Source organism: Sturnira hondurensis, unplaced genomic scaffold, assembly GCF_014824575.4.
Source record: "Sturnira hondurensis isolate 20B ecotype Veracruz unplaced genomic scaffold, ASM1482457v3 Scaffold0006496, whole genome shotgun sequence".
Classification (NCBI taxonomy): Eukaryota; Metazoa; Chordata; class Mammalia; order Chiroptera; family Phyllostomidae; genus Sturnira; species Sturnira hondurensis.
Window position 1 is genome coordinate 15061887 of NW_028079127.1, and position 15488 is coordinate 15077374.

General features: G+C 43.4%; 1 long non-coding RNA gene across 1 annotated transcript; it reads left to right on the forward strand.

The window, feature by feature from the left end:
* The first annotated feature begins 201 nt into the window (after positions 1–201).
* Positions 202–12034, forward strand: LOC118989396 (uncharacterized). The gene is made up of 3 exons (XR_005067008.1): positions 202–214; positions 3934–3937; positions 11952–12034. It is a non-coding gene; the product is annotated as an uncharacterized LOC118989396 (long non-coding RNA).
* The last annotated feature ends 3454 nt before the right edge of the window (positions 12035–15488 follow it).

Genomic DNA, 15488 nt, shown 5'->3' on the forward strand with positions numbered 1-15488 from the left:
TGAACCACTACTACAAATAAATATGAGTATTTCATATCAGTACATTCACTGTACCAGTTACATCCAAATTTTTATTCACTCAATAACATAAACTCAAAATTACATGGAACAGAGCTGCTTGAAAAAATACACAAATTAATTATCATAATAGGAGATTTAACCAACCTCTATCATTCAGGTTCTGTTTCAGAACCAAGAAAGCCCACCAAAAATAGTAAAAATATTTTAAAAATAACATCAGAAGCAAATGGCATTCAGTGTGCATAAGTACTTCACTACAACCCAAAACTGCAAATTACAGATGCTTTCCAAGCATTCTGGGAATTTTTTAAAAAACTGACCATATTGTGATATAAAGCAAGTTCCAACAAACTTTAAGGACTGAAATTTATACACACACACATATACACACATACATACATATATGTGTATATATAAACCTGTATATATTTCTTGCTCTCACTGCCATTAATCAAGAAATCAGTAACAACACATAACACATCAGAAAGTACTTATATTTACAAATTATGAAATACACTTCTAATAACCACCCCCCAAAAAAACATCTCAATTGGAGTTAGAAAATAATTTACATGGAATGATAGTAAAAACACTTCTTACCAAGGACAGATCACTCAGGTTCCAAAGATGATCACAGCTTCAAGCTCAGTGGTTTTCAACCTCAGGTTGACTTTTCCCCCAAGGGCACCTTTACCACATTGTATGGAGACCTTTCAGACTGTCCTTGGGGTGGGGTTAAGGTGGGAGTTACTGGCATGCACTGAACAGAGGTGAGGACTACTAATAAGCACCTACAATGTGGAGAAAAATCCCCCAGGAGAAAATATCATCCACAGCAATGAGAAACCCTACTCTCTATGGAGCGGGATGGAGAGTCCATTACAATACAAACAGCATGTGACTTTGCACCCTAGATCTGAAATCACGCCTCTCTCTGGACAGGCAGCCTGGAGGCTGAGAGCTAAACAACAACAATAAATAAATGAAAATGGCCCTGGCTGATGTGGCTCAGTGGATTCAGTGCGGGCTGAGAACCAAAGGATTCCCAGTCAGGCACATGCCTGGGTTGCAGGCCAGGTCCCCAGTGGGGGCCACATGAGAGGCAACCACACATTGATGTTTCTCTCCCTCTCTTTCCCTTCCTCCTCTGTAAAAATAAATTTTAAAATTACATAAATAAATAAATAAAAACTCCAGCCATCTTGCAAAAACTAGGGAGGAATGTCCTTGGCTAAGAAAACATCTGTGAAAGTTCAGAAGCCAAGGAAGATCTGACACCTTAAGAGACTGCACTACAGTGTGATAAACCACAGCACTGAGGGTCACTGTCCCTTTTCACTGCCCATAATTCATTCTTCAATAATTGTTTCTTAAAATTACTTATAATCTACAATCTTACTCTTTTAGATTCCAGAATTCACCATCTAACACTCTCCCTTTTGAAGATGTGGACATTGCCATATTGTGAGTTCCTCAGATAACCTATAAGGGGCACGATTTTACTTACAAAATACTTCTGATTTCTAAAATGCCATTTCTCCAGGTCCTGAACTCATTTACAATGCTAAGATTCACGTTACTATTTTATTTAACTATTAATGAACTTCTAACTAACACATTTTTAACTCTTCATATCTTCCTGTTTTATTCCAAGCTCTATTTTTCATGCTTTATACAGCTAAACTAATGTAATTCTATTGTTGCATGATATCTTATTTACCTTGACAGCTCATGAATATCAACCTAAAGGTATCATAAATGATATAAATGAGTAAATTGTGTGGTAAATAACATGCACAAGTAAGTATCTTTTATATATACAAAGAATAATTTAAAGATATAATCAAAGAACCAATGGTGAACCCCCAAATCCGGTGTCTGGTCCAGATGATGTGCTCATAAAAAGTTGTTCCAGGGAACTGGTCACTGACATTGGGGCCTGATTTGTATCTCAAAACAGTCTTTTAAAAAAAATCAAAACTCACTAATATTCCACTATAATCAACCACTTTTCCTGCTGACCTGTACTGAGATGTTATTCCCCAAACTTCCCACAAGATGGCAGCAGAGATGCACACTTGGGACACGTGTTAATGGCTTGGCCAAACAATTCCTTTGATTTTTATGTATAAAATGAGTGTGTTTTCTTTTTCTTAACCTCTTGGGTTGAAATTCACTTTAAATAGATTTTACTTTCTTCATTGTTTAAGGAAGCTGCAACAAACAAAGCACATTACAAATGTGATTTTCATACTTGGAACTTCTACAATTTTCCAGCACACTTGGATCTTCTAAAAACCTGACTCTATTACACTATACAGCTAGTTCCAACAAATGGCACATAAAACACATTTATTTCTTCCTTTTCCCTAATCTGGGAACCAGTCACAAGGCAACTGGGCAGTCCTTACATTTAGACATTTTTAAATACACTTCTAAATACCAATGCCATCACAGTCATTGACATTCCACCAGAACCAACCACTTTTCTTGTTGACTGGCACTAAACCATTATTTCCAACATGAACAAGAGATGGCAGAAGACAACCAAGCTTGGAACTGGCTTGTTTTTGTTTGTTTTCATTGACCATATTGTACTATGGAGCAAGGCTTTTTTTAAACCAGATCCTTTCAGGTTCTGGCCAAGATGGAGGCAGAGCTAGAAAATCTTCACTTCCTCACACAACCAAAGGAGGATAACAACCAATCTACAATCAATAAACAACCAGAACTGCCACAAAATCAAACTGCATGGCACGCTGACAACCAAAGAATTAAGGAAACAGTCAACCAGACCAACCTGACCGGTGCGCCAAAACAAAGAAATATGACCCAAATGAAAGAACAGAGCGAAACTCCAGAAAAGGAGCTAAGTGATGAGAAAGCCAACTCATCTATTGGACAGTTCAAAGCCTTGGTAATCAAAATGCTCACAGAACTGACTGAGCTTGGTCACAAAATGAAAGAACAAATGAAGACTACCCAAAGTGAAATAAAGCAAAACATTCAGGAAACCAACAGTGAAAGGAAGGAAATCAGGACTCAAATCAACTATTTGGAACAAAAGGAAGAAACAAACATCCAACCACAACACAATGAAGAAACAAGAATTCAAAAAAAATGAGGAGAAGCTTAGGAACCTCTGGGCCAACTTCAAATGTTCCAATACCCCAATTATAGGGGTGCCAGAAAGATAAGAACAAGAGCTAGAAATTGAAAACTTATTTCAACAAATAATGTAGCATGACTTCCCCAATCTGGTGAAGCAAATAGACTTCCAGGAAGCCCAGAGACTCCCAAAGAAGAACCCACCAAGGCACATCATCCTTAAGTTACCCAAGATTAAAGATAAAGAGAGAACCTTAAAAGCAGCAAGAGGAAAGGTGAGAGTTACCTACAAAAAAATTCCCATAAGGCTATCAGCTGATTTCTCAAAAGAAACCTTGCAGACAAGAAGGGGCTGGAAAGATGTATTCCTAGTCATGAAAGGAAAGGACCCACATCCAAGGTGACTCTATCCAGCAAAGCTATCATTCAGAATGGAAGGGCAGGTAAAGTACTTACCAAATAAGGTCAAGTTAAAGGGGTTCATTATCACCAAGCTCTTAATATATAAAATGTTAAAGGGACTTATCTAAGAAATTGAAGAAGATCAAACACTATGAACTGTAAAATGACAACAAACTCACAACCATTCACAAATGAACCAAAAAGAAAAGAAAAACAAAACCAAAAAGAACACAAAAACTAAGCCAACAATAGAACAGGAACAGAATCAGAGAAATAGACATCACATGGAGGGATTTCAGTGAGGGGAGGAGGGAGGAATAGGGGGGAAAGGTAGAGGGGAGAAAAAGCTTAACTGGTAGGCATAAAATAGATGGGGAGAGATAAAAATGAGATAGCAAACAGAGAAGTCAAAGAACTGATATGTACAACCCACAGACATGAACTAAGAGGGGGAAGCTGGAGGGCTGGCATGCAGGGCAGAGGGGGGATCAAGGGGGGGAAATTGAGAAAACTGTAATAGCATCATCAATAAAAACCATTAAAAATAAATAGAAATCAATAACAAATAACAAAATAACTAAACATGACTGATAGTAAAGATGTTCCGTACTAAAACTTGAGAAAGAACTCTTCACCCTTGAATGCACAGCTTAGGAACACAAGCTGGAAAATGCACAAGTTTTGCATTCATACGAGGAACTTAAAATAATAAGTGAGGTCCAGGCAGACTGAAGGAAAAGAGCCCATAGACATGTCCTGAGGGGCACGGACATGAAATGAGAGCACTTGTATCTTACTTTACTTTTTTTTGCTTCTTGATGGAGAATTTCTAACAAATTTGACCTCCATATTGCTTAAGGAAGCTACAGGGGGAAAAGCAAATTACAAACGACTTTCAAGCAAACTTGGCACTTGTAAAAACCTGCCTCTATTACCCTACAAAGCCAGTTCCAAACAACGTCACGTAAAACTCGATTATAGCTCCCTTGGCCGATATCTGGAGACCAGTCACAAAGTAACTGCACAGTCCTGACATTTGGAGCTCTTCAGACTGTGCTTCTAAACTGCACTGCTATGAAAAGTCAGTGATATTCCCCCTGGAATCAACCCCTTTTCCTGCTGACCTGCATTGAAGTGTCATCCCCAAAATGGCCACGAGGTGGCAGCAGAGACCGACAGAGGCGATGCATATCCCACTAATGACTTGGTTGAAAGGTTCCTTCACTTTTTACTATAAGATGCAAAGACTGGCACACTTTTCATTTCCCCTCCCAAAATGTAACTGTACAATGTTATAGCCACTCAGTTCCACTGCCCTCTGCCACCTTTCGGGCAACTTCCCATTCCATCGTCCCACAGTACTGTTACCTTTAGGAGCACAGAGCCCTTCCAGGTGCCTTCAACAGTCTTCCAGGAAACAGAAATTTCTCTCCACTAAGAGAAATTCGGAATACCGAATTAAACGGGCATGTGAAGGTGCAAAGTCTGGTGAGTACTACGCATGAATCACGACTGCGCGGCCGGGCTGAAACCCCCTTTCCCTGGTCACCAAAGAGAAACGTGCGCTCCCACCTCATCGTGAACCTTTCCCGTCTTCGGCTTCGACTCTTTCCCACAGGCAGTGCTTGCGGTTGGTCTGATGGGGCAGCACGTGTTGCGGATTTCTCCAAGGAGCTCCCCCTACAGGACGCCCTCTGGTATCACCACACAGACAACATCACCTCCTTTGGATGAAGACCACCCTGTGTGGGGGATGCTGGTGGTGGTTCCTTCATTTGCCTACAATCTCTCCCGTTCAACAGTATTCTCAAAATTCAACAGTTCATATCCCCTCACAGTTTGCTTGCAAGGAGAACAGTTTCCTTATGTTTCCATAGAGAACTGCATGTGGAAACTGAGAGGTTTTCTTAGGCTCCGCGGAGAAAGAAATGCCAATCAGCCACAAAGTAGGCAATAAAGAGCTTTATTGGGGTTTGCGCACCTGGGCAAAGTTCTCCGGTCTGCAGAGTGAGGCCGGGGAAGACACACCCAAGCAGGGAATGTTGTGGGGTTTTATTTTCGTTGGCTCCCCGTGGGAGCTGGGGATTGGTGCCCTCTGAACAAAACAGCAATACAGCATTGGTGGTCTCCTCCTCGGACTCAGGTTACTGTGAGGATGTCCGTCTTGGCAAAGTCCAGCCGGAGCTTCCTCCTATCCCCGCCCACCCTAACAGAAACGAGGTCAAGAAAGTCCCCCCCTTTCCTGATTAACTCCTGTGGAACCCAAACATCTAAGCAGTTCACATAGTCGTGCAGGTGAAAATGATTTTGAATGCTCAATTTGGATACTTTAAATATGTAACCTGTCTCCCACATGGCATAACATGGTCTGTCCTCAGTTAACATCTGGACTCGATGGCTCTGAACTGCAAACAGTCTGCCAGACCCGAGGGGCACCTTTGTGGGAGAAATCTTGGGCATCAAACTTCGCAAACCACTTCTGACACATTTCATCACCTACAGAGCCTTCTCCATACACACTACAAGTCTTTATTTTGCATTCCAGTTGTATTTTCACCTTTCTTGAAATGGCAAAGCCTAATGTGCCAAAAGTGTTCCTTATGTTCATCCATCTTCAGTATGAAAATCACCACAAAATCGCAATGGTTCTAATAAGTTTTTTCTCTCAATGCACGTTGGTATGACATCTGTCGTAATATAGTATAACTCAACACTTTTGAATGAAGTTAGACAAGTTCCAGAACCAGAGTCACAGGATGGGATAGGGCAGTGAGGGTGGGGGCGCTGAACTGATTTTTGGGCCAACCCGGTATAAACGAAGCTTCAACCAGAATTGCGTCATTTACAGTATGTTTTTTGCTCACGCAGCACTTCAGCTACAGTTCACCAGAAATGGGTGACTGGGAAGTTCTGCTTGGTACTTCTGAAATAGACTCCTACAGACCTTCCAAAATGAACCACCATGTGAGTTACAAAATAATTTAAACTGAATGATGCTAAAGATACTACACAGCAAAACTTTAGAACAGAATCTGCACCTTTCAACACACGGGTTAGTCACAAAACCTCAATTGTACAAGAACTGCACCCGTTTTAGGAATCAAAAAGAGTCAATGAAGCCAAGACACCCTGGGGGGAACCTGCCACTAGACATGTTCAGAAGGGCATGTACATAAAATTGTAGTGATGTTGTTTTATTTTATTCTACTCTATTTCTGGATGGAAGATTTTAAATAAATTTTATTTTCCCCTTGTTTAAGGAAGCTGCAACAGACAAAGCAAATTACAAACAATTTTCAAACACACTTAGAACTTGGGAAAACATCACTCTATGACACTACAAAGACAGTACCAAAAAATGTTGCATAACACGTTCATTGCTCCCTTTGCCCATAACCTGCACACCACTCACAAGGTAACTGGACATGCTGACATTTAGACACTTTGGAATGCACTTGTAAATACCACTACCGTCAAAATCCATTGATATTCCACTACAATTAACCACCTTTCTTGCTGAACTGCACTGAGGTGTCATCCCCCAAAAGGCCACAAGATGGCAGCAGAGACCGACACTTGGAATGCACGTCCCACAAATGGCTTGGCTGAAAGGTTCCTTCACTTTTTACCGTGAGATGCTATGACGGGCACACTTTTCATTTTCCCTCAAATATGGTGACTGCATAAGGTCGTCACCGTTTTGTTCCACTGCCTTCTGCCACCTTTCAGGTAATTTCACCATTCCATGGTCCCACAATTTTGTCCTCTTTTGGAGCAGAGAGCTCTTCCAGGTGGCTTCTTCAGTCTTCCAGGGAATGGAAATTTCTCTCCATTAACAGAAATTCAGACAGACCAAAGGAATTGGCCATGCGAAGGTGCAAGGTCTGGTGAGCACTGTGGGTGAATCAGGACTGCGCAGCCAGGCTGGACCTTTTTTCACTGGTCACCAAAGAGAAACATGCATTCTCACCTTACCATGAAGCTTACGTGTCTTCTGCTGCCAAATTCCAGACTCTTTCCCTCAGGCGGTGCTTTCAGTTGGTCTGACAGGGAGCAGTGCTTGTTGCAAGTAACCTGCCGGCTTTCTACAAAGAACTCCTTCTGCAGGACCCCCTCCAGAACCACCACAAGGGCAACATCACCTCTCTCGGATGAAGACCACCCTTTGGAGGGGCCTGGTGTTGGTTCCTGTGGTGGACTTTGGCCAGCAGAGTCTGCCTGTTGTGGCTGACAGTGAGAATGAATGCACAGGTGACAACAATCCTGTGGAGAAAAAGGGAACAGCATGACTACTCTCTCAGGGGAGGGGGCCTATGGGTGCCTCGGCCAAACCCTCAAGAAGGGAGTGCCCCAACCCTTGCCTAGACAGGCTTTTATTGTTTTTCCTGGGGTCTTACATCAGAGAAAGATTTATTATCTGTTACATAGAATATTATTGTCTACATTTTAGGTACAATCAAGAAAATGAAAATAACATGCAGAGGGGAATGGAGATGAGCTCATTAGCTCTGTCCTTAGGCAAATTCACATAAGCTTTGGATATTACCTTGAAGATAGACAATACACATTTGTTGTTTTAGATGAGGGTGATGGAGTTTTAGGCCAGGGTGATGGCAAGAGCAAGCCATAACAGTCTGCATGCATTTTCTAGGCCTCATTCCCAGGGGAAAAGTCAGTTCAAAGGTCTGGCTCCTGCCCACCACTTCGCTTCTGTCGGTTTTCCATACAGAGCTGAGTCACATTTGCCAGACTTAAACAAACAGGTCCCCTACAGGTTCCTTTGATGGCCCTCAATCTCTCCCATTCCACATTATTCTCACATATCAATGATTCATCACCCCTCTCAATTTATTCTGGAAACAAAATGTTTTCCTTCCGTTTCAGTAGAGAACCACAAGAGGATATGNGTCTGGCTCCTGCCCACCACTTCGCTCCTGCCCACCACTTCGCTTCCATACAGAGCTGAGTCACATTTGCCAGACTTAAACAAACAGGTCCCCTACAGGTTCCTTTGATGGCCCTCAATCTCTCCCATTCCACATTATTCTCACATATCAATGATTCATCACCCCTCTCAATTTATTCTGGAAACAAAATGTTTTCCTTCCGTTTCAGTAGAGAACCACAAGAGGATATGTGTTCAAGATAGGTCCCCTCCTTGTACCCACCTAATTTCTGTGGAACCTAGACATCAGGGTGACTAACCTAACTGTGCTGGTGCAAATAATTTTCAATGCTTGGTTAGGACACTTTGAGTATGTTGCCTGTCTCCAGCGAGCCATTACCATGGTCTGTCTTCAGTAAACATCTGCCCTGCATGGCTCTCCACTGCAACTGGTCTGCTGGACCCGTGGGGCAACTGTACGCCAGAAATCTCCGGAATGAAACTTGAAAATACACTTGTGACACATCCCATCACCCACAGCAATGTCTCCAAACACACCAAAATATCTTTCTTTCCCTTACATTTGCTCTTGTACCTTTCTTGAAATGACAAAGCCTAAGGGGGTGAAAATCTTCCTTATGTTCTTCCATCTTCAGAGTGAAAATGGCCACACACACATTCTCCAGTTGTGATAAGATTTTTTTAATGAAAGCTGGTATGACAGCTGTCACGATGCATTCTAGCAAAACGTTTCGAATGATGTAAATGCTAGTATGTGAGATCAGAGCCAGGTGATGGGGTGGGGTGTGGCGGTGGGAGAGGGTGGGGGGCTGAACTGAGAGTTTTACCAGCCTTACTTAAAACAAGTTTCAACCAACATCGCAGCCTCAAAATCCTATATAATATGTTTTTGCCCTCAAAGCACTTAAGCAGCATTCACTGAGAATGGATGACTAAAAAGTTCTGTTGTTTGGGACTTCTGAAATAAATTTCTAGAGAATCTCTGAAGTAACTGCCATTGGAATTACAAAATAACTGGACCTGAGTGATGGTAAAGATGTTCCGTAACAAAACTTGAGAAAGAAATCTTCACTCTTGAATGCACAGTTTAGAAACAGAAGCTGGAAGTGCACATGTTTTTCACCCGTACCAGAAGCCTAAAATAGCAGATGAAGTCCAGGGAAAAGGAGGAAACGAGCCCACAGACATGTCCCAAGGGGCACATACATACAGTGATGGCGCTGGTATTTCACTTTGCCTTTTTTGTATCTCTTGTAGCAGCATTATATGTAAATTTTACCTCCACATTGTTGTAGGAAGCTGCAACAGACAAAGCAAATTACAAACGACTTTCAAGCACACTTGGCTCTTGGAAAACCTGCCTCTATCATGCTACAAAGCCACTTCCAAAATATGTCACATAAAACACTCTATTCCTCCCTTGGCCGTTACTTGGGAGACTAGCCACAAGGTAACTGTATAGTCCTGACATTTAGATGTTTTTGAATGCACTTGTAAATACCACTACCATCAAAAGTCATTGATATTTCACTGGAATCAACCACTTCTGCCAACCTAGACTAACATGTCATTCCCCAAAATGGCCACGAGATGGCAGCAAAGACCGACACTTGGAACACACACTACCATGGGGTTGGCCACAAGGTTCCTTCGGGTTTTCCAGTAAGATGTAATGACAGGCACATTTTTTCTTTGTCCTCAACAATATGAGTGGTCCACGGTTTCATCATTTACTTCCATTGTCCTCTGCTATCATTCGGCCCACTTCACCATTGCATCTGCCCACAACATGGTTATCTTTCGGACACAGAACTCCTCCAGGTGCTTTTTGCAGTTGTCCATGCACCAGAAATTTTTCTCCACTAAGAGAATTTAGGAAAGGCTGCTGAAATACCTGGCAGTCTGAGGATACAACGTCTTATATGTACTGTGGATGTATCAGGACTGCCCCGCCAGGCTGGAACCGTCTTCCCCTGGTCACCAAAGAGAAACGTGTTCTCTCGCCTTTTCCTGATGAACAATTGATTACGTCTTCTGCTGACAAATTCAGGACTCTTTCCCTGGGGCAGTGAGTTCCACTGGTCCAATGGGGAGCAGCACTTTGGAAGCAACCACCTGATATACGGCAAAGAGCTCCGAGTACAGGACTCCCTAGTGACCCCACCATGTCCACAGCATCGCCTTCTTTGGATGCAGACCACAGCTAGGAGTGGCTGCTGGTGGTTCCCTTCGTGTGCCCACTATCTCTCCCATTCCACATGAGTGTCAAATATCGAAGATTCATCCTCCTGTCCACAATGACTTGGAAACGCAACGTTTTCCTCATGTATCAGCAGACAAGCTGATGTGGCAATGTGGTCAGGCAGGGATCCCTCCTCCTCCCCCCTTTACTTCTGTGAACCCAAACATCAAAGCAATTAATGTAACCATACTGGTGGAAATGATTTTCGATGCATGCTTAGGTTTTTTTTAGCATGTCACCTGTCTCTTGTGTGGCATAATGTGGTCCCTCCTTGACACACGTCTGGACTGGATGGGTATCGACTGTGACTGGTCCATCCGACATGTGGGGAACCCTCACACCAGAAATCGCCAATGAGAAACTTCGCAAACCACTTCTGACACGGTCAAGCCATCACACCGCCTTCTCCTACAAGGCACAACTCTGGTATTCCATTGAACTGGCATTTAACCCTCTTGATATGCCACAGTGTAATATACTGAAAATATTACTCCTACTCATCCATCTTCAATATGAAAATGGCCACACACCCAACACTTCTGATGAGTTTTTTTTAATGCACACTGATAGAACATCTGTCATGATACAGTTTAACCAAAGGGTTTCAAATAAAGTTAAAGACAAATATGAGCCTTGGCTGGTGTAGCTCAGTGGATTGAGCATGGGCCTGCAAACTAAGGAATCATGGTTCGATTCCCAGTCAGAGCACATGCCTGGGTTGCAGGCCAGTTCCCAGTGGAGGACACACGAGAGGTAACCATACATTGATATTTCTCTCCCTCTCCTTCCCTTCTTCTCTAAAGATAAATGAATAAAATCTTTTTTAAAAAGTCTGTTTCTAATTTTAAAAAAGACAAATACGTGAACCAGAGTCCACATGATGGGAGAGTGAAGGCGGGGGTGGTGAGGGACCAAACTGACTTTTTGGCCAGCCCGGGATAAAGCAGGCTTCAACCAGCATTGCAGCATTGAAATCATACACAGTGAGTTTTTTGCTCTCATAGCACTGAAGCTAGAATTCACTGAAAATGGGTGACCAGAAAATTCTGTTGTTTGGTATCCATGAAGCAGACACCTAAATAATCTCCAAAATGAACCACCATTTCCTATTCAAAATAACTTTAACTGAAATATGCCTAACACACTACATGCCAAAACTTGAGAAAGAAATTTGCACCGAGAAATACACGTTAGAAACAGAAACTGAAAATGTAACGGTTTTTGCACCCATATGAGGAAATTAAAATAGTCAAGGAGATCCAGACAAAGAAGAGAAAAAGAACCCCAAGACATGTCCCTGAGGCCACATACACAAAACAGTGACACTTTTATTTTATTTATGTATTTTATTTTATATTTTACACCACGGTAGAGAATACTGAATAAACTTTACTTTTCTCATTGTTTAAGGAACCTGCAAGAGACAAATCAAATTACAAACGATTTTCAAGCACTCCTGGAACTTGTCAAAGCCTGCTGCTGGTACACTACAAAGCCAGACCCAAGAAACGTCACATAAAACACGTTCATTGCTCCCTTTGCCCTTAACCCGCAAACCAGTCACAAGGTAACTGAACAATGCTGATATTTAGACGTTTTCTAATGAATTCGTAAATACCACCGCCATCAGAAGCCATTGATATTCCACTGGAATCAACCACTTTTACTGCAGACCTGTACTGAAGCATCATTACCTAAAATTGCCACGAGATGGCAGCAGAGACCGACACTTGGAACACATCGTACTGGCTTGGCGGAAAGGGGTTAGTTCACTTTTTACCATCAGGTGCCATAACTGGCACGCTTTTCACTTTCCCCCAGCAACGTAACTGAACAACAACTGGACAACGCAGTCACTGCTCTGGTTCCACTGCCCTCTCTGCCTTTTCAGGCACCTTCACCATTCCATCTTCCCACAACATTGTTCTCTTTCAGAGCAGAGACCTCTTCTGGTGCCTTTTGTAGTCTTCCAGGCAGTGGAAAATTCTTTCCATTAAGACAAATTCGGAAGGAGTTAACTAAATGGCCTTACACCTTCTGCGTCTTCTGCTGACAAATTCTGAACACTTTCCCACAGGCAGCTTTCAGTTGCTCTGATGGGAGGAACCCACTGGGTTTCTGCAAGGAGCTCCCACTGCAGAGCACCCTCGGGAATCCACCACATACACAACATCACCTCCTTTGGATGAAGACCACCCTTTGCAGGGGCTGCTGGTGGTGGCTCCTTTCTTTCCCTCAACTCTCCCATTCCACATTATTCTACCAGATCAACAGTTCATCCCCCCTCCTATTCGTCTTGGAAGCAGAATGTTTTCCTTAGGTTTCGGTGGAGAACCACTTCTTGAAATACAGTCAAAAGGGGCCCCCCAGAACCCCACTTAACTGCTGTGTAATCCAACATCAAAGTGATTAACATCACTGTGCTGGTGCAAATAATTCTTCATACTCAATTTTGACCTTCCGGGCCTGCGAGCCAGAGGATCGCAGTTCGATTCCCAGTCAGGGCACATGCTTGGGTTGCAGGCCAGTTCCTGGCAGGGGACACAGGATACATTGTGTGTCCCTGGCAGGGGCAACCATACAGTGGTATTTCTCTTCCTCTCTCCTTCCCTTCCCCTCTAAAGATAAATAAATAAAATCTTTAAAAAAATAAAAAATAAAACACTTTGTAATAAAAAATTTGACCTTCCTAGTATGTCGCCTGTCTCCTGCATGCCATAAAGTGGTCTGTCCTCAATGAACATCTCCCCTCCGTGGCTCTCCCCTGCACCTGGTCGACTGACTCATGCACCAACTGCACACAAGAAATCTCCAGCAAGAAAGAAACTTCACAATCCACTTCTGACATGTTCCATCACTTACAGCAACATCTCCATACATACACACCACAAATCTTTTGTTGCCTTGCAGTTACCCTTGTACCTGTCTTGAAGTGACAAAGCCAAAGGAGCTGAAAATGTTGCTTATGGTCATGCATCTTCAGTGGGAAAAGGGCCACACACACATTCACCACTTGTGATGAGGTTCTTTATCTTCCAAAAACTTTAAGACACAAGAAGTAAGGTAAGAGGGTCAACAAGCTCTTGCTAGGAGTATTACTGTCTGAAGCTGGGCTGAAGCTCTTCCTAAACCCAGTTTGGTAACTACATCTCTCAGGAATAAATGAGATGACAATCCTCAGTAATTTCCCAGGATTCCTTTTCCTAACAGCCAGTTTAAAGTCAACGTGCCAAGTGCAAAATGTTGGCTCTCTTCATTACCGCATCTGAAACTACATGGAAGTTCTATATCAACAAGCTAAATTACTACATTGCTGCATATTTCATTGAGATAATCATTCAGTTTTGAGAATAAGTTATTTCAGTTAAATTATTAAATCTTACTTAAGTAAATGGTTACAAACATGTACTCCCCACATTCACCTCCTATTGAATATCTGACTGTTTGCTTACGTGGTGGAGAAACAATCCTTCCTCCAACCTCAAGAATCTTTGGGCTGGTCTAATAATGCCACAGGTATGACACAGATTACCAAATGACAACAACTAAGTTCGAAAAGTCCATAAGCATGGGAACCTCACTCACATGACAGAGGCAGGAACCCCACATGCAGAAGAGCGTCAGGGATAGAATGGAAACGTGGACACACAAAATGTACTGAGGCCATGATGGTGTGAGGTGCCCTGGGGCTTCGAAGGGACCTTGCAAAAGGATAGGAGCAGATGCTGTGAAAAAGGTGCTATTCCCATGATGTCCACAAGGTGGCAACAAAAAGAGCATCTCCTACTGGCTTCAACTCAGATGCTATTCTAAAGATGCACACTAGATGGCGGTGTGCAGCACAGTGTGAAAAAGAGCCCCACCCACAGAAACCAGGGGTCCTGTCAAGTCAGCCCTGGGTCTTCTGACTGCTGGGAAAAGTAATATTACCTGAGAGAGGATGAAGCCTCATGACATGAACTCTGGGTCCTCACCAGAGACCATAAGAGGTCATGTCAAGTCACCTCTGGGTCTTATAAGCAAAGGGAGGGGCCTCACCTGAGACCTGTGGGTCCAAGGGTCCTGTGACCTCAGGCCTGGGCCACTTGAGTGTGGAGAGGAGCACAAGAGAGACAGGAGTGTCCTGTTACGGCACACCTGTGTCCTGTGAGGGTTGAGAAAGGTCCCTCTCTGTGAAATGTAAGTGTCCTGACCCTCCACCTTTGAGCCTGGTGACTGTGGGGAGGGTTGGACTTGAGACAGCAGGGGGTCCTGTCACTCCAGCTGTGGGTCCTGGGAGCCTGAACACAGCCCCCCTCCAAGAGTACAGGGCTCTGCCACACCCAACCTGTGATCACGAGGTGCACAGAGGCTCTGGGTCCATGACCTCGGGGAACATCCCTGCCTGTGAGTGTGATGGGTCCGGTCCCATCACCTGTGTGCTGTGGGTGCGGCAGCAGGGGCTTCTCAGAGAAAGTTGTGGGTCTTGTCACTTCAGCCCTGGGTCCGGGAGTTGCAGGAAGAAGCCCCACCAGGAGGAGGAAGCTGTGGTATCGTGTCACCACTGGGTGTTGTGAGCAAGAGGAGAGACCACACCCAAGAGGACACCTGGTCTTCTGACATCAGCCAAGGTCTGCCATGTCCAGTCCCAGCACCAACCATGCTGTCTGACAACGTCCGAGCGTGGGGAGGACGACTTCAAAGAAGCGTGTTCCGGCCTGGCGGGCGTGGCATGAATGGATGTGTGGTGTTGATCTTAATCTTGCTGTCTCTTGGTGTTCTAACCTTTACCTTTCTGATAATTTGGAATCTCCTAGAAATGCTGACCAT